The sequence below is a fragment of the Diceros bicornis genome, chromosome 4 (assembly GCF_020826845.1).
Source record: "Diceros bicornis minor isolate mBicDic1 chromosome 4, mDicBic1.mat.cur, whole genome shotgun sequence".
Lineage (NCBI taxonomy): Eukaryota > Metazoa > Chordata > Mammalia > Perissodactyla > Rhinocerotidae > Diceros > Diceros bicornis.
The window spans coordinates 27,700,347-27,727,755 of record NC_080743.1 but is presented as its reverse complement, the minus strand read 5'-3'; the positions used below and the strand labels follow the sequence as shown (position 1 = coordinate 27,727,755).

At 40.1% G+C, this 27,409-nt stretch overlaps 1 pseudogene; it reads right to left on the bottom strand.

Annotated features, from left to right (window-relative positions):
* Positions 1-369: 369 nt before the first annotated feature.
* On the bottom strand, positions 370-22,632 carry LOC131400970 (peptidyl-prolyl cis-trans isomerase G-like; annotated as a pseudogene).
* Positions 22,633-27,409: the final 4,777 nt, after the last annotated feature.

The window sequence follows — 27,409 nt, the reverse complement described above, 5'->3', positions numbered from 1 at the left end:
TTAGCATTTTGCCTGAGGTACTTCCTTATGACAGTAGATGGCTTCAATCTTTCAGAAACTACGCACACCATAAAGTTGTCTTTTTTTTCCCTTAGTTTTTGTATTGATCAGTTTGGAAACTTAAACCTTTTACCATTTAGAAACTTAAAAATTTTTTAAAGTTAAAAGAATTTTACTACAATATTTTTTCTTATTTCAAGTTTATTTAAAACTTTATCTAGTACAATTTATCTAGGTTGCAGATTATCAAAATATCAACTCAATGAAGTCTGCGTTAGGAAAAAAAAAAAAGGATAAACATAAAACAACCCAAAAACAATGAAAAGAGGGAAACAGCGTAAAGGAGATTCATCAGCAGGTCTCTAAAACTTAAAATTTGAGACAGAATGGAAATGAGTTTGCACAACGCACCCATTCACTTTTGTCTTCATTTGTTCCAGGGCTTTATACATGATCAAATTGTTAATTTTTATCATGTACGTGGTCATTTTCTTAACGCTTTGGTTTTTTATTTTCCTTTCCCACTGAGGATCTGGTCTTCTCACCAGGTTTGAGAGCAAACCTTCTCAATAAAGTTTGCTCCTTATTTTTCAATGTGGAGAGCTTGAATTCATTGTCTGGACTACTTTGTTTTAGTTTTGAGAATGGACTTTGATCTCCATCAGCATTTTTTCCCGTGTTCTTATTTGAACTATTATGATTATGATTTTATGCATACATTCTTTTCTCACCTTCAGAATTTTCTTTTCCATGTGAATTCTTAACTTTCTTGGTTTCTGTGCTCTTCATTGTTTCTGCTTTGCCTTCTTCTTTCTCTGGGCTCCTGGAATCTCTTGCTTCTCCTCCTCTCCTTACTTCGTGGTGTTGCTCTTCCCTGTCGGCTCCCTGACCTTCCTCTCCTGTACTCCTGTCCTCTGTGTCTGTGGTACTCCTTGCTTCTGCTGTGTTCTCAGTCGTGGCTTCTAGATCTCACCCTCTGCTCCTGTCCCTACCTCTGCCTCCCTCTCTTGTTCTACCATTGCAACTGTTTGCCTTTAGTTATATCACCTTCTCTTCTCCTAGACTGTGCTCGTCTGTTCTTTTCCTTACTTTTATTACAATCATGCTCATTACTTTTTGATTCCATTTAGACTTCTCTTTACTTCTACTCCTTTCCTGATCTTTTTCTTTATAATAAGACTTCTTGTTCTTTAACATCCTCCTGATCCCTTTCTTTACTCTTTGGCCTCATTCTCTTTTCTCCATGTCTATTATGCTTTGTATCTCTTTCCCTACTCTCTGATTTCTCTTTACTCTTACTGCTACTTTTAGATTTGGCCCTTTTCTTCACCTTGTTTTTATTATATTTATCATCTTTTTCTGAATTTCTTCTGATGTCTCCTTCTTTGCTGTTACATTTATGATCTTTAACTTTCTTTTTCTTTTCACTTTTTTTGTTTGGACTCTCAGATACATGCCTGGGATCAGTTATATATTTCTCTTTTACTCTAACTGGGCTGCTTTGATTTTCTTTTATTTCATTTAACTCACTCTTATCCCCTTTGATCCATCTTTCACCACTCAATACCCTCATTCTTTGAACTCTCTGCATCTCTTGCCTCCAATGTGAAGGAGTCTCACTGTGTCTGAAACCATTCCTGGATCTGGATCTGGGAGGAGTTCGGTAGCGCCTTGGTCCTCTTCCTTTAATTTTCCTGCCAGACCTAGTAACTAAAAGTTGCCACTGGTATGAAGCAGGCTGGCAGTTAGGTGGATTATATCCTCCTCTCTCTGTCTCTGTCTCTGTCTTTCTCTTTTCCCTTTCTTTTTCATCAGCTTTGGGGGCACCTTTTTCTGGTTAGGAATCTATTTTCACTTGTAGGAGGGAACTGTTCTAGACAGACAGTAGACTGGGGTTATGCTTCAAGATTTCAGCCTCCCTTTCACTAGATGTGCTTTTCTTGCCTTTCTCCCTATTCTTTTCTTTCTTGTGTTTTTGGGAATTTTTCCTATGTTTCTTTTTTCTTTTTCTTTTCTTTTTTTAATTTCTCTTGAGAAGCACTTTCACAATCAGAAGGATCAGAAGAGGACTGAGAATCTCTTGAGCTATCTGAGTTGCTGGGATGATGAGGATGATGGTTTATGCCTTTTTTTCTTTCTTAGCTATAGTTTGGGAATTAGCTCTTCACAACTGAGGGTCTGTACCTCAGCGAATGGTTTGCTAGCTGCATCTGTTTTCTGATTTTTCTCTCTCTCTCATAACTTCTTGACCAGAAATCACCTACCTAAAAACAACATGATGCCCATCTAAATGAGGAATTGGTTTCATTGTTGTGGAGAACCGTGAACAAATTTGTATCCTTCCCTCTGTTAGCCGTTGATAAGAGAAATTCTCTGTTGTGTTTAACAGAGAAACTCTCGTATTCAAAAAATTCTCCATTAGGGGCCAACCTGGTGGCATGGTGGTTAAGTTCGCGCACTCTGCTTCGGTGGCCTGGAGTTTGCAGGTTTGGATCCTGGGCGCAGACCTATGCACTGCTCATCAAGCCATGCTGTGGTGGCACCCCACATACAAAATGGAGGAAGATGGGCACAGATGTTAGCTCAGGGCTAATCTTCCTTAGCAAAAAGAGGAAGATTGGCAAGGGATGTTAGCTCAGGACCAATCTTCCTCACCAAAAAAAAAAAAAATTCTCCGTTAATAGATTCCCCACCTTCTCCATTTCCTTCACTGAAGTCACCACCTTGAACCATAGAATCTTTGACAACTGTGAAAGAGACAACTCTTACAATGTAATGTCTTCTGAATTGATTTCCCTGTCCCCTTTTCACCTGTACAAAGACAATGAAAATTCTCCTATGTTTTGGGGCACACATCAGAAAATAATTCAAAGACAACTCTTCCAGCAGATTGATATGAATGACGGCGTCAAAAAAAAACACATTGATGGGGCCGGCTAGTGCAGTAGTGGTTAAGTTCGTGTGCTCCACTTCGGCGGCCCGGAGTTCACAGGTTCAGATCCCAGGCGTAGATCTACATGCCACTTATCAAGCCATGCTGTGGCAGGCATCCCACATACAAAGCAGAGGAAGATGGGCACGGATATTAGCCCAGGGCCAATCTTCCTCAGCAAAAATAGGAGGATTGGCAACAGATGTTAGCTCAGGGCCAATCTTCCTCTCACACACACACACACACACACACATAAACCATGGAGGATGCTGAAACTTTATTTCAATGGCTCCAATACTTCAATCTTTAGAGAAAAATCAAGGACAACTGATCCAATCCTTTCACTCCTGCACCAGTGCACTCTCCTCTTCCTGGGGTGGTGTTCTTTAAAGCTTCAAATCTATCACCACCAGAAAAGGTGCTAAAGCCCACTACTATAATCTTTTTTAATGAAATTTATTACGAGAGTTTGATTTATTTTAAAAATTACTATTTTTTCTTTCTGTTGTTATGTGATATATTTTAAATGAGGGAAATAATTGAATGGTACGATAAAAAAAACTTAGAGATTCTAATTCAAAATTTCAACTTACAGAAGGGAAAACTGAGCCCCCAAAATAGTAAATTACTTGCCCGTAGTTTCTCAGCTAATAATTGATAGAACCAGAACTGAACCCAGGTTGGTTTCATACTTCTCCTACTTCAGTTCCTAATTAAGAGTTATACTTCATGCTCACTTTTGTAAACTTTGTATCTTTTGATCAGAAATGTAAAATGTACTTCACTCCACTCTCTTCTTTCTTAAATGTGTTAAGGAATTCTTTTCTAGCTATTAACCATAATAGTTCATAAACACAATTTTACCCATAGTTGTTGCTACACTTATATTTTTAAAATATTGCACACATATATTGTAGTATATGGTGTATGTAGATTAGGATGGTCTTGCTCTGCATTACTGTTTGAAAACTATGAAAGTAGACATTCCTCAAGGAAGAGTTGTCAAATCCTTGATTTCTTTTTAATTTCAAAAGCCAAGATCCAGATTTGAGACAAAGGAATTGGAAAAATACCTGATAAGTCAAAATCTGTTTTTCCTGTCCCCAAGATTGAAGATTCTCTAGATTTGTGGAAAAAGAGAGAAGTCAGAGGAAAAGAAAAGAGCTGAGATGCTGGGCCTAGGGTCCAGCTTTCTCTTGGTTTTAATCTGAAGTAGGGTATGGTAAGGTTTAGGGAATAATAGAACACTCCTCTCTGCATAATTTTGGAGATTAAAGAGCAGAAGGAATGTCACTTTTCCTATTTAATTTGAGAAGGTGGCAAGACCCCAGACTTCTCTCTCATTCCCACATGCCAATGGAATAGGAGGAATAGAGATGCAGTGTGGTATGTTAGAGTTAAAAAGCGGGACTAAGATGGCCTCACAAAGTCCCTTTGTGCCTCAGGATGGCATGGGAAACAGCAGAAACATTTCCCATGCGCCAGAGGCTACTAGTAGGGGGATGAGGTAGGGTCTTTTAGAGCTCCATTCCTTTTCTCACTCTCCCAAAAGTCACAGAAGCTAGTGTCCAACACAAGTGGATATAGTTGTAAACTATGTGGACTGGCCATCAGGATCAGGATGTCTGTCTCTGCAGACAAAAGCACAGACAGATGACAACTGACAACAGGTCATAGCCTCCTGGAGCATATATGCAATCCCAGTGTCGGAGGGGGAAACTTTGAGTTGACTGAGACTGTTTTTCCAACATCTAGTGGAATGGGGGCTTGAAATATAAATGAAAACTTAGGACCAGTCCCGGTGGCCTAGTGGTTAAGTTCGCTTCGGTGGTTCCCAGGCGCAGACCTACACCACTTGTCAGTGGCCATGCTGTGGCACAGCTCACATACAAAAAGAGGAAGATTGGCGACAGAGGTTAGCTCAGGGCAAATCTTCCTTAGCAAAGAAAAAAAAAAAAAGAAATGAAAACTTAACATTTCTTGCATACTTGAGCTCATGAACTGAGATTTGTACCCACTATATTTTTAATAGTGATAGATTTGTGCAAGAAGTCTCATTTCCTAATATTATTAGTAACAAATAATGTCTTCCTCAGATTCAATATGATCTGTCAAAGACATTAAAATACACTAATCTCAATTAATGTAAAAATTCAGATCTGAGTCTCAGGCAGATGCTCAAATGGTAAATATACCTCCTTTTTTTAAATAACTACACCCAGGACTAGCTAACATTACTGAATATGTACTATGTGCCAGACCTTGTCCTAAGCCCTATAGATGGGGGATTTAGTTTAATCTTTTTGCTTGTCCTAATAAGGTGAATTCTCTTATTATAAATATATTCTATAGATGAGGAAGCTAAATAAATTGCCAAATATCACAAAGCTTGACTTTTGTGTGATTCAAGAATCTTTTGCATAGCCATTACGCCATTCTGCCTAGAAATGAATGAAATACTGCTGCATCTTTAAAGTGCATTCAAATCATCCAAATCCGTGTTTTTCCTAATCTTTAGAGTTTTCCTGTTGGAGAATCTAAGGCAAATTCAGATGGGCTCTTAGCCAAGACACATCGTACAGTCTTGGTCTCCAGTTTAACTCCAGCTTCCAGAGAAGCAAAGTGCTCTGACCCTCTCCCTAGATTATCTGGTCCTTGTGCTGGGCCTTTCCCCTCTTGCAGGCCACCTATCAACACTAGTAGACAACTCTTCTCCCCTCTTTGTCCTGAACTCTCAGATCACTATTTTGTTTCTTGGTTTTCACATTTAAGCTTCCATACTTGAATCTGCTTTTCTGATCTGCCTCTGTGTCCCTGAAGACTATTTGTTTATCTTTCCTAGGTCAATGACTTCATTCTGAAACCCAATATTTTGGAGAGAGAGAGAGAGAGGGAGGGAAAAAAACAAGGAGGTCCTGTTTTCAACAAAATACTCTTAGTTAGGGCAACTTGGTTCGTCTGCCGGTGCTGTGTTATGAAGCTTCTCTGCTGCTCTCAGTGAAAACTGGCCTAAATAAGGCAGAGAGGAAACACAGTTCTTTGTGACCTTTCTGGGATCATTGTATTGCAGTAACATCTGCTTGAAATATGACTCTCATCTTGCCATGTTTTTCCCCATAATATATAGTTATATGTGATTTTTTTCATATCTCTCATCTAGGAATATATTGTTTGGAAGAAAAGTTTGAAAGTTAAACACAAATCTTTACTGAGAATATTTGATACCTCTCTTATAAAAATATGACTGAATAAAGTTACTCTTGAAGTTCTATTTTTATCCTTAAATTAAATTTTAAAGAAAAGGGATTAGCAGTTATTATTAGATTTTTATGTTAAAAATTATGAACTTTCAATATATAAATTTCAGGTTTTCCCCAATAGGCTTTATTACTTCCTCTGATTGTCTTTTCATTTTCCTGTGCTGTCCATCAACCGTTTCCTATCCTTTTGGGATTTTCCTCAATTACTGTTTGCATTACAGTGTCGTGTTTCTTTTATTTTAAATGATTTTAATTTCATTTTTAATATATAGTGAGAACACACTGTAATAAGTTCATTGACTACTTTTCACTTTTAAAATAACTTTGTCTTTTGAAATTTTTGCCTCCTAAAATAAGTCAAGCATTTCAGAGTCTTCATAGAAAGAAATATTCTCTTTTCTCTTTGAATTTTCTATATTTATAGAAAAGACAGTGCTTGGCACATGGTAAGCACTCAATAAAAGTAATTATTTCTCTCAAAAAAAAAAAAAAAAAAGAATTGCATGTGTCCAAACACTTTTCTAAAGTAGAGGTGTTTAGTAAAATATAATCTCCAGTGTAATAACTATTTCTTTATTTGGATATTGGACATCATTGACAAAATTATGTAGGGTAATTTATGGCTTTATGCTCTTATGTCCAAAGAAAGAAAGATTGTTTTCTTTATTTTTTCTTCTTCACAATACAAAGAGCTTTATTGGATTTTTTTTTTTTATTATGAAAGTAGAACATGCTTATTTACAATACCTATCCTACAAAAATGATTCAGCAATAGACTAGTACACATAGCAACATAGATCTAGAAAACATAGTACTAGGTGAAAAATGAAAGAAACAGGATGTGATACTATCTAAGTAAATATGAAATACCTGTACAAAAAGCAAACAATATATTTTGTAGGAATACATACAAATTAAAAGATTTACATCAAATGCATTAGAATAGTTGTCACCGGGGAGTGGTTTGGGTGATATAAGTAAGAAATGGGGATAAAAGAGAATAAAAAAGGAAATTTCAGATAATACAGAAATGTACAAAGCAGTTAAAATCACCCTCAATCTAACTACTTGGTGATAATCACAGATTGCCTATTTTGGAATATAGCCATCCAGATACACACACATGCACCCACACTTTAAAGCAGGATTATAATCTGTTCTTTAATCTTTATTTTCATTTAACAATACAATATAAATGTATTGATATACATACTCATTTTTTCTGTAGTACATGCATGGATGTGTATAACTTATTTGATGACTACCCTCTTGATATATATTTAGAATGTTTCCAGTTTTTTTTATAACTAATGTTTCAGTGAGCATTCTTATGCATACATATTTATCTATTTGCCTTTCACTAGAAATGCACATTTAAATCACTGAATCAAATTGTCAAACTGCCCTCCAGAAATACCATTTTTATATTCCCAATATGAAACTTTGATTCCTACATGGTTCTAAAACTTAAAACGCTTGTAAAACAAACCAACAAACAGAAACAAAATTATCTCCGTATTCCAGGCCATCCAAACGTCCAGATCTCAGCATAGAGTAAATTTACTCACAGAGTCCTTTCTGTTCAGTGGCAGATCCCAGACCACAAAGCATTTAATGTCAACGCACAACTGCCAGTGCAGCAGTGCCGTCGTCTGGTCTATACGTCAGGGACTGAGTGAACCGCAGCAGCAGAAACCAGAAAGGGCACACCTGAAACTACCCCTCGTCCCATTCATATGTATTCACTTAAGCAGTACATCAACTTTTTTGCACTTGAACATACATCAGAATCCTGAAGTTAAAAAAAAAATTGAAGCCTTTAATTACTAATAGTGGGACCTGTGTTCTAGGTAACTGAGTTTTCTATTTTCAACCTGATTCCTGATGAGCCATTTTCTTGAAGGTCCTGACTTCATTGGTAACCTTATGCCCCAAACAGTGGATTGAGTTTTCAAAGATAGCTACCAAATCAGACAGCAGTTCCAGTGCACCCGCTGGAGCAGCCTAGGGGTTGAGGGTGCTGAGCCGTGGAGCCAGGCAGACTCTGGGCTTGTCCAAACTCCTGTGCCGCACGGCCTTGGGCTGCCCTAGACTCCTCTGCCTCGGTTTCCTCAACTACCACATGGAGATAGGACACCCGCTTGACTGTATCTCCAGTATGGAGAGCAAATATCTCAACAAATATTCGTTAGTGAGTTAACGCCAGGTAACAATTAGGAATAATGAATGTGAAATGTCTGGAACCTAGCAAACACTCATTAACTGGTAGCCATTGTCAACAATAAGATAAAACGTGGGGATGTTGTTGAAGGACAGAAGCAGAGAGCAAAAAATTTCAGATAGTCCTGACGGCTGGTGAGAGGTGCAGGTTAGGTGCTAGGGTTAGTGTGAGTCTAAAAACTCGGGAATTAATATTGACAGGTTAGGTGAAGGGAGGGAGTTGCCCTGACTTAGGCTTGGCAATCAGGGTTACCAGCAGCCTCTCTGAATGGAAAATACCCGTGTGGCTTTTAACAATGTGTGAATGTGAATAATCAACTCACCAAAGTAAAGTCTTTAAGCTTTTTCTACCCAGTATCACTGCTCTACCCAAAGCCACATTGCAGAAAGAATCGCTAAATGCATGTTTTCTTAATGCTACTATGTGGCAGGAATTTAAGTTGATAATCTCTTTTTAAGACATATCTTTATTAAAAGAGAATTATTCAAAGCCATCTGAGTGGTAATTACTATATAAAGGCTAATTGACCTAATTAATCTAATGTGGGTCAATGGCTCTATAGTACTCGAAGAAGAGCATTTTCAAATGAGGAAAGAAAAAAAAAAAAAAAAAGAAAGAAACTCCAAAAGGAATTTCTTTAAGTGAATATCCTTAAATTTAGTGAGTCTGATTTATTTCTTGCACACAGACATTATATTGCTGCATATTATATTGCTGGAGTGGCTGAGCTGGGATAAAAAGAGTTAGAGAGACTAACTCTCTGAGGATACTGAGGAATATTCTGTTCATCACTCAGGGGAAGGCACTATATAAATTACATTATAACAGTACTGCCTCTTTCTGATAACATAGCACTGAAAGAATTCAACATGACAAGAAGTCAAATTTACTATCTGACTGTTTTGATTCTCTTGGTGATGTGATAAAGTGCATGCTGATACCTCCTTTTTATTTGATTAACTTTGGCTTCTCTGGATGCCAACTTGTCCCATTTGAAGTATTGACTGCAAAATATAAACTGGGACAGATAACATCTAGGCCCTATGACTGAGGAAAGAATGTATAATCCATACCTGTGGTAGACAAACGAGGCTGCCAAAGATATCCATGTTTTAACCCCCAAATTTGTGAATATGTCACATTACATGGCAAAAGGGAATTTGCAAGTGTGAAGTTAAGGATCTTGAGATGGGGAGATTATCCTGGATTATCTGCATGAGCCCGACGTACTGATAAGCATCCTTATGAGTGAAGGAGGGAAGCAGGAGAGTCAGTCAGAAGGAGATGAGATAATGGAAGCAAAGGTCAGAGAGAGAGAGAGAGAGAGAGAAAGAGAGAGGGAGATAGATTTGAGGATGGTGCACAGCCAGCTGTGAAGATGGTGAAAGGGGCCACAAGTCAGGGAATGCAGACGGCCTCTAAAAGCTGGAAATGGCGAGGCAATGCATTCTCCCCTAGAGCCTCCAGAAAGAATGTAGTCCTGGATTTTAAAATCAAGCAACCTTGATTTTAGCCCAGTGAGACTGACTTTTGAACTTCTGACCTCCAGAACTCTAAGATAATAAAGTTGTGTTGTTTTAAGCCACTAAGTTTGTGGTAATTTGTCAAAGCAGCAATAGAAACTAACGCACCATGCTTGGGCTCATGGCACAGAGTTACACTGACGTCATTTTAGTTGGACTGAAATAACGTTCCCAAACTGTGCCCATAATCCAAGACAGAGCTCTGACCGCACACCATGGAGGCCCTGCAGTGGAAGGTGTTGCTTTGCCTTCTATTCTTCACAAGCTCACTTTGCTCCTGTTTATTTTCAGGCCTTTGGAGAAATGGAGTGTCAGTGAGTTTCCTAAGCATGGGAAGAGACCAGTCCTTTCATGGATTAATTCTCCTCTCCCAGGTTTTTAAAACCTGAAGACATTTTCTAAAAAGATATTTACGACTATAAACAATGTCTTTTAATCAACTGGGCCTCTGTGCTGTGCTCAAAATTAAACAAGAGTGAACCACTTGGAGGATGAGGAGAATGTTCACAAAGTCTAGAAAGTGGGTAGGTGTCTTCATCGGAGTCACAAGTTTGGGATATGCCCTTTGGCTAATAGGGTAGGCGAGGAAGGAGATTTGGGTAGCTGATTAAAATGGCACATGGGGCCAAGGAGCTGAATAACTAAGGAGCACTTACATCACATTAAGGAACATAGGCATTATCCTATTATCCCATTCTTACTATCCCTATTTTCAACTGCGTAAATTAAAGCTTAAGAAATGGCACCATCACCACGTCACTTACAATAGACTCCCTGTAAATTTGGCTCATTCCAAGCCTGGGCTGTTAATCAGTACTCTGTGTCCCTTCTCCACATCAGATGCTCCATGGCTGACAACTTGGAAAGTTTTCTATATGACAGAGTCATAGCAGATTTGTTGTTTTCTTGATGTTGTAAGTGTGCTACCCCAGCAAATTCTTGAGAATGCAAAAAGGGTTTCCTAGATGAAACATATATATCATATAAAACACCAAGCAAAGTCCTGTTGCCATATGCAGTCAGAGAATGGACAGACTGTTGAGTGTAATCTTGGCTTTCTCTGAAACGCATTAGTTCTTACGGGTCCAATGGAAAAGCTAGATAATTGATGTCATGATAGTGACTCCATTAAAAGTAGGGCAAATGATGAAAATGAATAAGTGCACATTTTGATTCTGACTATTGCAATGGTCCCACTGAGGAAGAAAAGCTGGAGGAATTCAATGAGACCAATAAGTTTGGACAGCAAACTTTCCGGTGACATGGATGAAAGGTGAACAGGATTACACATACCCAAGGTCTTGGAGTAACTCAAGTCTTGGAGGAAGACTAATGCTCAGAACCAGATAAAAACGTTAAAGAAAATAAGAAATTCAGAGTAGGAAGAGTTCTGGGAAGGGAAAGGCCCCAGCTTGAAAATAATGATGCTGGATCGGCATGTAATAGCAACAAGGAAGCAGAACATCTCCACTCCTATTTTACTACTTTTTTTTTTCCTGGGTAAGAAGATTGCTCATCAGAGTTTACCAGAAAGAGTGGAACAAGTGTTGATAAGAAGGAATTGGAGCCCCAACTTGTTCAAGATTCCACATTTGAACCACTGCATTCCAAGGGAAGGTAATATGATATATTGATTGAGAAAACAGGCTTTAGAGTCAGATAGACCTGGAGTCTCCTGGCAAGTTACTTAATAGCTCTAAATTTCAGTCTCTTCACCTGTAAAATTGGGATAATAGTATATATCTCATAGGGCCAGGGTGACAATTCAGTATAGAACACCTCAACACAGCACCTGGCACATAATATGTACTTGACACATGGTAGCTATTCATTTTATCGTTATTATTTTATAGACTAAATAGTTGAGAAGATATCACAAATGTTTAAGAAATTGTGAAGAAAGAATAAATATTGTGAATAAGTAAATAATATAACTAGAACTAGTTATTTTAAAGATAGTTTTACCAGTTTCCAAAGTAAATAGTGATCTCTAGGAATCGTGTAGGTTCAGTAAGAATACATCATACCAACCTAAATGCATTTTCCTTTTTCTAAAGGGCTGTATACTGGAAATCAGAGGAATTTTATAGACAAGAAGTATTGGAATTTCAGCATGACCAAGAATATGCTTGTGAAAGAACTGTGGGCTAGTTGTTACAGGTAGGAGGATTTTTAACTCGTTGAGTAACTCAAACAGTGCTGGTTAAAAAATAACTCCAGAGGAAGATTTCCAGGAGGAATAACTTAGAGGTTAGTCCCTAAGCCCTAAATTGTTCAACATTTTCACTAATGACTTTTATGCTAACATCTGTAGCATGCTGATCAATGAAAGAATGCTGAGTTACAAAATTAGGATTCAAAGGGGCCAGCCCAGTTGTGTGGTAGTTAAGTTCCTGCTCTGCTTCAGCGGCCCGAGGTTCACAGTTTCGAATCCCGGGTGGGGACCGACGCACCGCTCATCAAGCCATGCTGTGGTGGTGTCCCACACACAAAATAGAGAAAGATGAGCACGGATGTTAGCTCAAGGCCAATCTTCTTCAGCAAAAAGAGGAATATTGGCAATAGATGTTAGCTCAGGGCCAGTCTTCCTCACCAAACAAACAAAGAAACAAAATTAGGATTCAAAAAATTCTCATATGGTTGAAACAACAGACCAAATCTAACAATATGAAATTTGCCTATAAAAATTCTAGTCTTTTACTTTAGTCCAATGTCAAACTCTATGGGCAGAGTATAGGGTACATGTCTTAGCAGCTTGTATTTTTTTTAAAAAATGTTTTATTCAAGAGCAAAGTCAGTATAAGTCAACTGTGTGGCTTTGCTTCCATCCCTGGAGATGTTGAAGCACAGAGAAGACAACCACTTGACAGAACTTTATCGAAGGGATTCCACTGTAGATAGGAGTCTATACTAGATGACCACTAAGATCCTAACCAATCATTCGTTAGAGCCTAGCGTGTTCTTTGTCCTACAACTGAAACATGGCCTGAGGATCTAAGAGGCAGTTCAGCAGAATCCTGCCGTGAAGAAGGTGAGGAAAACAGGCATCCTAAAGAGATGCCAAAAGGCCTTCCGTTACCAGATTATCAACCTTCCATTTTGATAATCAGAGATGGGGAGGAGACATGGCACCTGATAGCCCAGCCATAACTCAGGCAATCACCATTCTGCTGCATGGGCTGGGGCTGGGGCAGGTGGACCCATCTACACTTCACCTGGGGGCTGATGTGGGGTGTGGCTTGAGCAGGGACTGACTGCAGTACCGGCAGCAGTGATGACAGCAGGGAAGTTACAGGCATGGCTACTGGGATTCAGCTGCTATCCCCTGTATAATAGAATTGAGTTGACTTGAGCTGCCATCTGCTTGCAATAGGGTCGAGATTAACTTTCCTTTCCCTTCTCAAACTGTAATGTGCTTATGCATTACCTGAGGATCTCGTTAAAATGTAGATTAAAAAATATATAATATAGGTGTCAGAGCAGCTCCTAAATCACTCTCTACTGTAGTTATAAATGCACCTAGCACATTAGTATCGAATCTGTGGTTAAAAAACTAAAAATCATTCCAAATGTGAAAACTTTCATGATAATATTAGATAAAGGTTCGTGTACATAATTGTATTAAAAAGTAATTCAGGGCCGGCCCAGTGGCATAGTCTTTAAGTTCGCACGTTCAGCTTCAGCGGCCCAGGGTTCATCGGTTCGGATCCTGGGCACAGACCTACTCACCGTTTATCAAGTCATGTTGAGGCAGCGTCCCACATAGAAGAGCTCCAACTCTACAACTATGATATACAACTATGTATTGGGACTTTGGAGAGAAAAAAGAAAGTAGTCTCATGACTACTATCAAAAAAACAGAAAATAAGTGATGGTAAAATGTGGTGAAATTAGAAGCCTTGTGCACTATTGGTGGGAATGTAAAATGGTACAGCCACTGTGGAAAATATGGTGGTTCCTCAAAAAATTAAAAATAAGGCAAGGGAAACAAAAGAAAGAGTAAACAAATGGGACTACATCAAACTGAAAAGCTTCTGAATGGCAAAGGAAACCATCAACAAAAGGAAACCTAACAATTGGGAGAAGATATTTGCAAATCATATATCTGACAAGGAGTTAATATCCAAAATATATAAAGAACTCATAAAACTCAACAACAAACAACACGACACAAGTAAAAAATGGGCAAAGGATCTGAACACACATTTTTCTAAAGAAGATATACAAATGGCACATGAAAAGACGTTCAACATCACTAATTATCAGGGAAATGCAAATTAAAACCACAATGAGATATCACCTCATGCCCATCAGAATGACCATTATTAAAAAGATAAGAAATAACAGTGTTGGAGAGGATGTGAAGAAAAGGGAACCTTCATACACTACTGGTAGGAATGTAAACTGGTGTAGCCGCTATGGAAAATATTATGGAGATTCCTCAAAAAATTAAAAATAGAACTACCATATGATCCAGCTATTCCACTTCTGGTATTTATCCAAAGAACATGAAAACACAAAAAGATATATGCACCTCTATGTTCATTGCAGCATTATTTACAATAGCCAAGACTTGGAAACAACATAAGTGCCCATGGATGGATGAATGGATAAAGAAGATGTGGTATATATATTTATATTCAATGAATACTACTCAGCCATAAAAAAAAAGATGAAATCTTGCTATTTGTGACAACATGGACAGACCCTGAGGGTTATTATGCTAAGCTAAATGAGTCAGACAGAGAAAGCCAAGTACCATAAGATCTCATTTAAATGTGGAAGATAAAAAAATCAACAAACAAACACATAAATACAGAAAATAGATTGGTGGTTACCAGAGGGGAAGGGGGAGGAAGGTGTAGGGGGTAAAAGGGCACATTTACATGGTGACAGATGGCAACTAGTCTTTTGGTGGTGAACATGATGTAGTCTATACAGAAGTCGAAATATAATGATGTACACCTGAAATTTATATAATATTCTAAACCGATGTTACCTCAATAAAAAAATAAATTTAAATAAATCAACAAATAAAAATTAAAAATAGAATTACCATATGATCCAGTAATTTATCTTCAGGGTACATACCCAGAAAAATTTAGGCAGAATCTCAAAGAGACATTTGTATACCCATGTTCATAGCAGCGCTGATTCACAATAGCCAATAGGTGGAAGCCAAAAAGGTGTCTATCAGTGGACAAATGGATAAACAAAATGTGGTACATACATACAAGGAAATATTATGCAGCCTTAAAAAGGAAAGAAATTCTGACACATTACAACATGGATTAACCTTGAGGACAGTATGCTAAGTGAAACATGCCAGTCACAAGAGGACAAATACTGTATGATTCCATTTATATGAGGTACCTAGAGTAATCAAATTCATAGAGACAGAAAGTAGAATGTTGGCTCCCAGGGGCTGGGGGAGGAGGGAATGGGGAGTTATTATTTAATGGGTACAGGGTTTCAGTTTGTCAAGATGAACAGAGTTCTGGAGATGGATGCTGGTAATGGCTGCACAACAATGTGAATATTTAATACTATTGAACTCTACACTTTGAAATGGTTAAGATGGCAAATTTTATGTTATATGTATTTCACCACAATATTTTTTAAAAAGTAAACCAATGTAAAATCATAAGTATACCAAGAGCAACTTTATAGAAGATGGAATCTATTATTATTAGATACTTTGTATTTTATATCTTTTAAAATTTTGGTACTCAGAATAATATTGTGAGATGGATATGATATGACATGATATGATCTTCATTTTTAAAATTAAAGAAACTGAGGCTCAGAGAGATGAGACTAGAGCCTAGGACTCCTGACTCATAAGGCTGGGTATCATTTCCTTCCAAGTCCTCCCTGGCCACACTTTGCTCCTCCTAGTGGCTGGGTTTTGAGGTGTGTGTGGGATTTCAGTTATCTACATTAATATTGTGCTTGGATGTTTTGTAGTTATAAACATCTCTGGTAGGTTGATGTGCTGGGGATGTTCGTCTCTTTGCCAAGCTGGTGACAATTTAATGATAATATTGTCAACTGGTGTCTTCGATGATTATACACATTTATCAGACAGTATAATCATCTCTGCCCTGCCAGTTGCTCACACACCAGACATGAAGCTCCAGGAATAGTCTATTATTCTGACAAGAATAATAGATCATTATCACCAAATCAGCAGCACAGAGCTTTATAAATAAACGACCCTGCCTCCCATCATTATTTATTTTTCATAAGTGCCTCAGGTTTGTCTTAGCACCTAACAGCAGGAGACAATTATCTCATAATATTCTTCTATTTTTTTTAGTATATCTTAAATGGTCTTAAGTGGTAAATAGAATGTTTCTGTTGATCCCAAAGTAGAAGCATGGGTGGTTTTATAGGAACATTAATAGAAAATGGGTAGAACTTATGTTATCTGCACACCAAATGCACACAATCTTTTCCTTTTCCATCCAATTCTGTTGAAAAAGAATGACCAGCTGGGAAGATGGGAGTGGAAGGGGAAAAGGAGAAGTGCTATGTACTTATCACATGAATTAAGGTGAGGTTCTTTTTTAGGAAGACGGAGTGTAAAGGGGAGACCAGAGATGGAGGTGATGGAACGATGAGGGGATGTGAATGGTGTAGAGGAGACAAGAAAAGCAACTGGACTAGGAGTGGGGGCATGATGGTGGTGAGAGAAGCTGGGACCAGGGCTGGCTTCACGGGAGTGAGACCTAAGGTGAGCTTGTAATGCCCTCGTAATACTGGTTGATTGGGCAATCAGAGCGTACAAACAGTCCCCAAACGCTGCCCCTTCCCCATGTAGAGTGTTTTAAAAGAGAAACTCGTAACTCATAAAAGGAAAAATTCTTCTCCACTTGCCCAGGAGTCCCCCTCCTCCTCCTCTCCTCAGACAGGGCCACCTGTGGGGGCCTGAGGGGTCTTCCCAGAGCTGGACACCTGCTTGTACCACCTGGCAAGAGGCTGTGCTCAAGGAGCAGCCCACCTTGTACTGAAGTCTGGATTAAACCACAACCAGAGGTTGTACAACACCTACAGCTGCCATGGGGTCTCCAGAAGGCCCCAGGCGGACAAGAGCATGTTTTCTAAGGAGGGAAGGGGGAGAGCTGGCTGGGTGAGGAACCATGTTTCTCTGGCAACTGAGAACTGTCCTGTTAGAGGTGGCCGCTGGCTTTCCAAACAAAAAGAAGCTTGTCCCTATAAAAGGCTACCATGGGTTTCCTGCTCCCCCACGCTCTTAGAGGCAAAATCTATTTATGAGGCTTTATAAAGTGCAAATAAGTCCCTTGGCTTCAACCGAGAAGCAGCAGCTGCTGAAGATGTGGTCATTTGCATATAAATGACATGATTTCAGCTCAGAGAGGAATATTGAAAAATATACATGTCGCCAATGGAATCCTGATAGAGTCACACATATTAAGGTCAGATATTGTAATTTTTAAGGCTGCCGCATGCTGATGACTGCATCACATCACACATTCAATTCTGTTTGGGTTATATGAGTTTTATCTTCTATGAAATGGAGGATTTTTATTGTGAATTAATTAAACTACTTTTTTTTTCCCTAAACATGAGAACATTTAGGTCAATAAGCTAAATGCTCTACAAATGCATAGGCTCCGTGACAGCCAAAGTTACCAAGTGCGAACCTGGTTTTCCACACAGCCAACAGAGAAGGATGCGCGCCCGGGAGCCTCCTGGGGAAGAGACTGCGGCGCCTTCTCTGATTTCAGTCTGTCCGCGGCAGGGTTAGCCTCTTTTTGAAGAGCCAAAGGAAGCTCCAGTTTCAATATTCTAAGTTTTCCAACAGCCTGGCTAAAAGATTAGGGGGGAAATTCCTGTAGCCCAGAAATTCCCACAAATTTGCCAAGTGCCCACCATTTTTTGCTTGCCCTGTGGCCTGTGGCTTGAGGGTCACAGTTGGCAAGAGACGGATCCTGGGACCGTCCGCTCTGCTTCCAGACAAGCGTCCCCCACGCCGCCTGGAGGCAGTAGACGGGGCTTTTCTGAAATCTGCCCCAAACTCGGGCCCTGCATCAGTCCGGGTGCTGATTGGCTCCTTCCCTACCAGCAACATAGAGCTTTTTAGAAACTGCTGGTTGTATATTGGCTGCTGGGAACGCCAAAGAAATACATAACACTGCTTTCACCTCGCCAACCAGTCCACAGCTCCCCCAGGGAGAACCTTTTCCTGTAAATGGTGATCACTTAAGTGATAACTTTAGATTTTCCTGTAGAAAAATAGTATCCTGTGTTCCTTTAAGTAATAGACTTTATTCATATCGATTCAATGTTTGATCATTGAATTATTTATTTATTAAATAAGTCCGGTACCTAATTCTTAACACATTTTTAAATCCTACACATTAACATTTACTGGATGTTATGTGTAATAAGATTTAAAGTCCTTGGTATACTCACACTTTTTAAAAGGGATAATTATAGATAACTAGTAAATAATTCAATAGCTAGCCAGGAAAAAGGAAAATTTAGAAACTCACCATAAATATACATGTTTCATAGACAACTTTAGAGTGTTTGGAGAACATGATTATGCTCACTTGAAAAAAGAATCTCAATGTTAGTTTGCTGATGTATTCGCTATATTCTTTTAAAATGATTTATGGAGATACGCATGATACTTTAGGTTTAATAAAGATTTTTAAACTATATATTCTAAAAAGCTTAGTCCTGGTAATTGATCAAATTATACACATAGAAGATGATTCTATTATCCAGAGACTGGTCTCCCAGGATCAGAGGAGGGTGAGTAAACCATCCAGGGGTGGATCCAGGTACTGTGAGGCCTGAAGCTTATACCGTTGGAGGGCTCTCTTTAAGAAAAAGAATACAACATTACTGATACAAAATTGGGCACAAAAGTGAATATTTATTTAGGTTGAGAAAAAAATCACAACAAATTATAATTAAAAAAAGAAATTGCAATAGATTACAAACCCCACAAAAGCCACAAAACTAACATACTTTGATTAACTGGCTACACACCTCTATCACACTTTTCCTCTACAATTGACTGTCTCTTCAGTGTATCCTCGAATGTGGTGGATAAAAATTTGTTTTTATTAATGATAGTTTTAAAAAGTTTATTTCATCTCCACAGCTTGCTATAGGTAATGTCATATAAAATTTTAGGATTATTGTCAAATTGGGGAAAACTTCTATTTCTTTCATACACGAGCTGTAAAATTTCAGGGAATTTCAAGTTTTCTTGTGGAGTGACTAATCCTTAATACTTCCACGTTATCCTACCAGCTAAGGCCATAGGACACGTTGGTTTCTATTGCCATGTGCTCTCAAGCCCTGCACTTTTGTGTCCCTGGACATAGCGTTTATGGAAGCTGTCCCTATGTCAGGACAGTTAGCAATAACTTTACTATATACAGAATTGACTATGAAACGTATAATTAAATGTATTCCCAACTCAACTTTGACATGGGTGAAGGGAAAAAGAGTCTTATTAGAATGAGCCCTGCTGAAAGATTTCTGGTCCTCTCTGCCTTTGGACAGTCTGGGGCCTCTTATATACCTGGTCATTGCTGATTTTCAATGCACAGGGTCTATGATGAGAGAAGAGGGGTTGTGAAAGCAGCAGAAGACAGTTGAACAGTTTCCCTTTGGCAGCACAAGCTCCTTAAAGTTAAAAAAAAAAAAAAAAGCTGGTCTCTAACTTCATGAAAACAATGCCCTCCAGACTCCCTCCTACCAGCATTCGCTGTATACCAGTTCAGTTGGGCCAGAGTATAATTAACACCAGAAAATTCCATGAGAAATAGAAAGATAAGAGCCCCAAGTGGATGCCAGTCTCTCTGGGGTGTGATTGACTGAACACAACCAATTCTCTAGTGGATCCACGGCCATTGTCTTCTGGAAGAGCTTTGCTAAAAGCAGTGCATCCTGGAGCTGCCAGAGATGAAATGGACACTCTATTCTCTCCTAGAAAGAAGATGAAGCTGGCAGTTTAGATTGCTGAAAAACAGTTTGAGATAAGCTTGTAGTTCCATAGAAATTAATCCATGCCTCTAGATAGCATGTAAGCCTATTGGAAAGCTTCTTCAATTCAAGCAGTTCATAATATATCAAGTCCTGGAGCTTAAGGGATACAATTTTCAAAATTATTATACTGAGGGAATCATAAATTCCACCAAGAGGAAGGTTGTAGTCCAGATATTTTATTTTAGATTTCCATCTAGGGTGCATTATGACACTCCACATGAAAGTCAAATCGTCCATGTAAAATGGTTTCCAGGTGATAAGTTTACCCCAAGGGGTCCAGTAAAGTAATACATTCAGAGTTATATCTGACTTTCACAATCTATAAAGACTAGTTATCAATTTTTTGAAAGATTTGATAAGCAGGAACAAAAAAATAGCTTCTGGATGCTGACATTTGTCTCATTAATGGGAGCAGCGTAAGAAGTACAAGCTCCTTTTGGATTTGGCTGTAAATACACCACTGACATACGTTTTGGAAGGTTGCTGTTTTGTGCTGGTGGGAATGTATTTGTCTAACCTTGCACTGACTATAATAGACGTAAGGAAGCAGCGATATTACTGTCAGCCACGTTCAGCTTTTTAAAACAGGGGCACCCACTCTGCCAATATCTGTCAGATTCCAGGCCACTGCATGTTAAAAATTATGTTCCATCAACACCGTCTGGCCTAGTGGAAGTTTTATTAGGAAATAATTCTCCTGTTGTGTTTGGGGAAGGGAAGAAAAAAGACTCACTTCACCCAATAGGATTCAAAGGAATAATTAATGTTTCTTCCATCCTCAGAATAGGAATGCTGTTGACTTCTCTAGTGTTTCATGTGGAATATCACAACCCTTCCTTGCAAGGGCAGAAATAATAAACATGTTAGAAACAGGCAGGAGGCCCAAGTACTAATTAATTGCCACTTTGTTGCCTATCATTGCTTCATTCTGTGTACTGTAAGGCAGTATTTTCATAAGTTGTTCCCTTGTTACCAGGGAAAAAGAATCAGATTCTTTTTTTCAGGAAGATAGTATCGGTAAGTTTGTTGAAGATGCTTATTAAAACAATAATAGTAATAAAAAGCTGCTTACATTTGCTTGGCTTTGGTTAAAAACCTTGTAGTTTAAAGTGCATTCTGGGAGGATGCTGATTGCCCAGACTACAGAAGAAATGCTTTGAACCACTTGCATCCTCTCTTGAGTTCACGGAGCTGAAACCGGGAAACAGTTAGCCATTGATGATTAGGTAGCTAGTAACTAAAGTTTTTTTCTTTTTTGCAATTACTGATTATAGCTTTTAGTTGTTCACCTGCCCATTGTTAACTGCGCCGCTTAGGCAATATGCTGACTCCAACTAGGTTCGTATAGATAGCATCTCCCTGGCGCCTGGGTCACCATGGTAATGGGGGTTTGAGCTGTTTTTCACTAATTAGGACCCCTTGTCCAGGCCAGTTGAGACCACCAACCCATCAACTGAGCCCTCCAGATGCCCAGTAAGTGACCTTTTGACGTTGAGAGGCTAAAAACTCCACCCTCAGATCATGCTAACGCCACCATTTTGTGAACATGCATCCTATGAAGAGGCATGAAATCTAACTATGCTTGTGCAGATCATCAATTACCTCACCTCCAATCATCTATCCCCACACTTCAAACCACCTTGCCCTCTACCCCATAAATATGCCTGAGTCCCCATTTTGGAGGAGGCAGATTTGAGACTCATTCTCCCACTTCCTTGCCTGGCTGCCTTGTGATTAAAACCCTCTCTCTGCTGAAATCTTGTTCTCTCCGTGTTTGGCTTTCTGGGTGATAGGCAAAAACAAACCTGGTTTGGTAACAGAGTGAAATACAAGGAATACCTACACTATTCACCTGTCCAGAATTTAACACCAAATCCATTCTTCAAAAAACTCACCAGGCACTTGAACAAAAGTATATTGCAGCAATACCTCGCTTATCTAGCTAACACCATCAGCAAATGGGTTGTTTTCCATAAAAGTAAAATTTCCAAATAACTAAATGATATTTTTATTTTAAACTATTCAGTGTAACCATATTGCATTTTAGCCTTTCTAAAATAATTGCAAACCTCCCTACCTTTTGGATTTGCATGAACATACCCTAACTTTTTCCTCGTGAAAATGAATTACTGTTACCAGTTACCACCCAGTAATGGCTGCTGGGCTACTGAGCTGCCTACGGCTCTTTGGCTGTGGTTTCAGGCTCCTCTCTTGTCTTAGCATTTCCTTCGACCGCTCAGCTCACCTGTGCTTACCTGTAAGTCCCACTCAGCACTTCTAATCAGAGGAGGCAGGTGAGAGCCGGGGTTTTGGAGTCCAGCATTCTGGGGTGAATTCCAGCTCTACCATTTACTTCCTGTGTGAACTTGAACATTAACTTCCTTATTTATAAAATGGAGAAGAAACACCTACCGTAGGGCTGTTGTGAGATATGAAGGGATGTGAGCACAGAATCCGGCACAGCCTTCTGGGGGCCAAGGCACAGTTGGTCAGGCTTCTACAGAGTACATCTAAAAGTGCATCAGTTCTAGGAGAGGACCCCAGGGCCTTGTGACACCTCATCTGACGGTTCAGGGGCCTTCTTTACTTACTTGTGCATCCGTTGCTGGCTACTGGATGGCTGATCTTGCCAGCACGTTGCCCCTGAAGATGTGGACAGACCATCACGTGCATCATGATTTAAAGCAGCACCATCCAGCGTCCTCTGTGCCTTTTTTTGTTTATTTATCTATATAAATAAAATTTTTTCTTTTTTATTGTTTTTCCATTACATGGAAATGACTGAGCAGATTAGGAGGCCTGCCGGTGCATATAAACTATACAGAATGCCCAACGTTAACTTCAGGAAGACCTGAAGGGGGTGGTCCTCAGGTTTGTGGTTCTCAGACTTGAGTGAGCGCCCTCATCACCCGAAGGACTTAAACCGGATTCCTGAGCCCCACTCCCAGAGTTGCTGATTCAGTAGGTCTGGGGTGGGACTCAAGAATTTACATGTCTAACAAGTTCCCAGGTGAACCTGATGCTGATGCTGCTGATCTGGGGACCACACTCTGAGAACCACTGCCTTGGGTAATCCCAAGTAGGATGGGTATGTTGATTTGCAGTCAGTCAGCCACACACATGCACTGCTCTGTGGGCTGATGATTCTCCAGAGGCCGGCTGGGAGGCCAGCTAGTCTACTAGAGTAAAGCCTGCTCATAGGGGCAAGTGGTTGTTTGCAACTTGATTCCTAAAAAGAGCATGACAGAAGGGAGATGTAAGGCAGGTTTTCTTGTAGCCTTAATTCCATCCCACACCCCATTGCCTAGTAAGTGCAAATAGCTAGGCCACACCTCTCAGTGCCTGTCTTCTTCTTCTCTCTTCCCCTAAGTCCACAGTGGCTGATTAGCTTGGGGGCTGAGTGGGGCTTTTGGTCTGGATTATTAGCTCTTGTGTAAGGTGAGACCCATTTAAATCGTTCTTAATGTCCCACCACACACACGGGTTGAAAAGGAAGCAATTTTGTAACTAGTTGCAAGCTGGAAATTGTGTTCATAAAACATTTAATTGAGATAACCTCATGTTTTGAAAATCCAAATCACACATAGTTAATTGAAATGGAAAACAGCTTTCTGAGACCTGGTCTCCAGGTCCCTGACATTGTAGGTGAGGGTGTTGCAGGAAAGTCTTTGCCAGACCCAAAGAGGAGAGCTACAGCTACAGGCCAGGCTTATCCTGCCTGTGTCTGTGTATGGCCTGAGGAGAAAAGTGGGGCAGTGGGAAGTCCTGGGAGGGTGTGGGGGTGGGGTGGCCAAGGAATTTTTAAGAACAGGGATAACTAATTTTTGAATTAATCATTTGATGTGTTGTATTGTTGTGTAACCCCTAATTTAGGATGAGCCTTCTGCACACACTACTCTGTGTTATCCAGGTTTATGGGGGTTGTGATCGTCACAGGATGAGAGAGGAGAACAGCCCAAGACAATTCTGACACATACATCAGATGGAGAGTTAGCAAGCCCGGGAAGTTAGTGAGAGAGGTAACTCAGCGTAGGCCCAGGGATTTACTGAGATCCATGGGGGAGGTCACTAGACTTCCCATGACGTTTGGCCTATAAGACTTGAGGTGTTTTCATTTAAACAGTAAATAAAAAGGTGCCCTAGCAAGGGGACACCCAGGTGACAGACTTCTGGGTAACCTGAGGTTATCGGAAGATTCTAAAATCAACAACTCTGATTGGTTTTGCCTCAATCCTTTTTCAGATTTCTCCAATCTGAAGAAAGTGTGTTCATTAATTCACTAATATTTCTGAGTGGCTGCTGGGAGCCTGGCTGTGTGCCAGATGCCGAGGATGTCATCATGGCCACAAGGCAGGCCCTGATCTCAGGAGCTTGTTTTCCAGTCATCCTCCCATGTCTCCTCTTCCTCCGAAGCCCAATTCCACCATCATCTTCTGCAGTCTCACCAGTGACCCACTCTCAGACCCTGCAGTGTTCACTCACTTATTAAACAACTGTGTGCCAGGTACTGTTTGGGGCAAGAGGGACTCAGTAGTGAAGAGAATGGACAAAAATCCTTGCCTCCTTGGGGTGGGAAGAGACAACAATAACTAGGATAAAATAAAGCAAAGATACAGTATGTTAAAGGTTAGTATGCTAGCCAGAGACAAAGAGAAAAAATAAAGCAGGGAAGGGAAACAGAAGAGTCTGGAGTGGGGGTTCGATGGGCAAGCCAGGGCAGGGCCTCTCTGAGAAGAAGACAGGAAGGAACGGCAAGAGCGAAAGCCTGAAGTAGAAGCTCACTCCTGGCATCGTGAGGAAGAGCAGGGAGGCTGTTGCGGCTGGAGCAGGGTGCAGGAGGAAGAGCAGGAGACGAGGTCAGACTGGGACGGGGCTGGAAGCAGACGGGTAGCTCATGCAGGGTTTAGTAAGGACTTGGCTTTACTCTGTGTGATGTGGGAAGTCATAGGAGAGTTCTGAGCTGACTGGAGACATGGCATGTCTTAGTGTTAGCAGGGTCTCTCTGGCTGCTTGGTAGAGAATGGGTTGAAGGAGAGCAAGGAGGAATAATTAGGAGGCTACTGCAGAACACAAGCAAGAGATGATGGCGGCCTGGACCAGTGTGTGATGGTGGAGATGGTGAGAAGTGGTCAAAGCCAGGACAGATTTTTAAGGTAGAGCCAACAGGATTTGTTGATAGATTATGAGATATGAGAGAAAGAAAGGACCTAAAGAACTTGAATAGATACTTGAATAGATATTTTTCCAAAGAGGATATACAAATAGCTAACAGGTACACGAAAAGGTGCTCAGCATCACTAGTCATCAGGGAAATGCAAATCAAAACCACAATGAGATATCACCTCACACCTATTAGAATGGCTATTATCAAAAAGACAAGAGATAACAAGTGCTGGTGAGCATGTGGAGAAAAGGGAGCACTTGTACACTGTTGGTAGGAATGTAAATTGGTGCAACCACTATGGAAAACAGTATGGAAGTTCCTCAAGAAATTAAAACTAGAACTACCATATGATCCAGCAATCCCACTTCTGGGTATATATCTAAAGGAAATGAAGTCACTATCTTGAAGAGATATCTGCATTCTCATGTTCATTGTAGCATTATCCACAATAGCCAAGACATGGAAACAACCTAAGTGTCCATTGACAGATGAGTGCATAAAGAAAATGTGGTATATATATACAATGGGATATTATTCATCATGAGAAAGAAGGAAATCCTGCCATTTGTGATAACATAGATGAACCTAGAGGGCATTATGCTAAGTGAAAGAAGTCAGAAAAAGACAAATATTACATGATCTCACTTATACTTGGAATCTAAAAAAAAAAAAACAAGTCATAGAAACAAAGAGTAGATTGGTGGTTGCCAGGGGCCGGGGCGGGGGGCATGTGGGGGAAATGGGTAAAGATGGTTAACAGGTACAAATTTCCAGTTATAAGATGAATAACTTCTGGGGAATCTAATGTACAACATGGTGACTATAGTTAACAATACTGTACTGTACACTTGAAAGTTGCTAAGACAGTAGATCTTAAAAGTTCTCACCACACAAAGAAAAGGTGAGATGATGGATATGTTAACTAACCTTATTGTGGTAATCATCTTGCAATATATATGTATATCAAGTGTTCACGTTGTACACCTTAACTTTACACAATGTTATATGTCAATTATATCTCAATAAAGCTGGATGGGAGGGAGAAAGGACTTAAAGATGACAAGTGTCTTGACCTGAGCAATTAGAAGAAAGGGACACCATTTACTAAAACAGAGGAGACTGCAAGAGGAGTGGATGAGAAAGGTCATGAGTGTGATTTTGGACCTGTTAAGAATTTGAGAAGCCTATTACACATCCAGGTGGAGATGTCAAACAAGCAACTGGATATCTGACTCTAGCTCAGGAGAGAAGTCTGGGTTTGAGATGTAAATTCGGGAGTAATTATAATGATTGACCATGGACTTAGGCTCAGAAAAGAGGACATGAAGGGATTGAGGGACCGGAAACGGGAAAGGATCAATGGATTTGGAGGAGCAGAGCCACTACCATACAGAGCCACAGAAGAAGAAATGTCCTCAGAAGAGCAAGTTTCAGTAAGAAGAAGGGAGCGTTCAGAGAAGAGGTGGAGGATACAGGGATTTTGCTGATGACCGCTGGTGAATTCCAGAGAGCACAGAGTAAGAGTTTCAAGAGAAAAGGAGAGATGGGAGATGGGGTCAGAAAATGTGACATACTGGATTGAATGTGAATGAAGTGTCCAGGGGGCAGGGAAATATCTTTGAATCTGGGTCCTCTCGATGGGAAAGAGTTATGGGAAAGAGTTAAATATGGATAAAACGCACGAGAAGACCTCACTAGCTGGTCCCAAGGCCCGAGGAGGCGGCGTGGGTGTGAATATGCGCATGCGCACAGGAAGGGGCGTGGTAGGGAGCGTCCCCACTGGGCCCCAGAGCTCTGCTCCGCGTGGTTCTCATCCCAGTCTCGGCTTTGGCCTGTGCCGGTTTTCTCCATTTTCTCTCAGCCTCTTGTCGGGGCCCTTTTCCTGCTGGACCGGTTGACCGCGGGCTCCTCTTGCCCTTGCACTGCTTTGGGACGCCAGTGGTAGGCAGGCTTCTTCCGCCGCCTCACGCAGGCACCGCGCTCTCGCCTCCCTCAAGTTCCTGGAAGTCAAGATGCGCTTGGGACTCAAGGGGTTGCCCAGTGTGTGCCTGAGCCGCGCCATCTTTCATTAACCGTCACCTTTTCCCAACTTCTTTATTTCTATTTCCTTTCCCTCATATCCACCCCCGTAACCAGCCGTTAATAAAGCCGGACGTTTTAAAGCCAGATTTTTGCGTTTCTTATTTTTAATTTTTAAAAGGAGTTAAAGTCAACTGTCTTTCTTCTTTGTGGGCTTTAAAAAGAAATTCCTTTTTTACCTATAAGATTGGTAGCCTT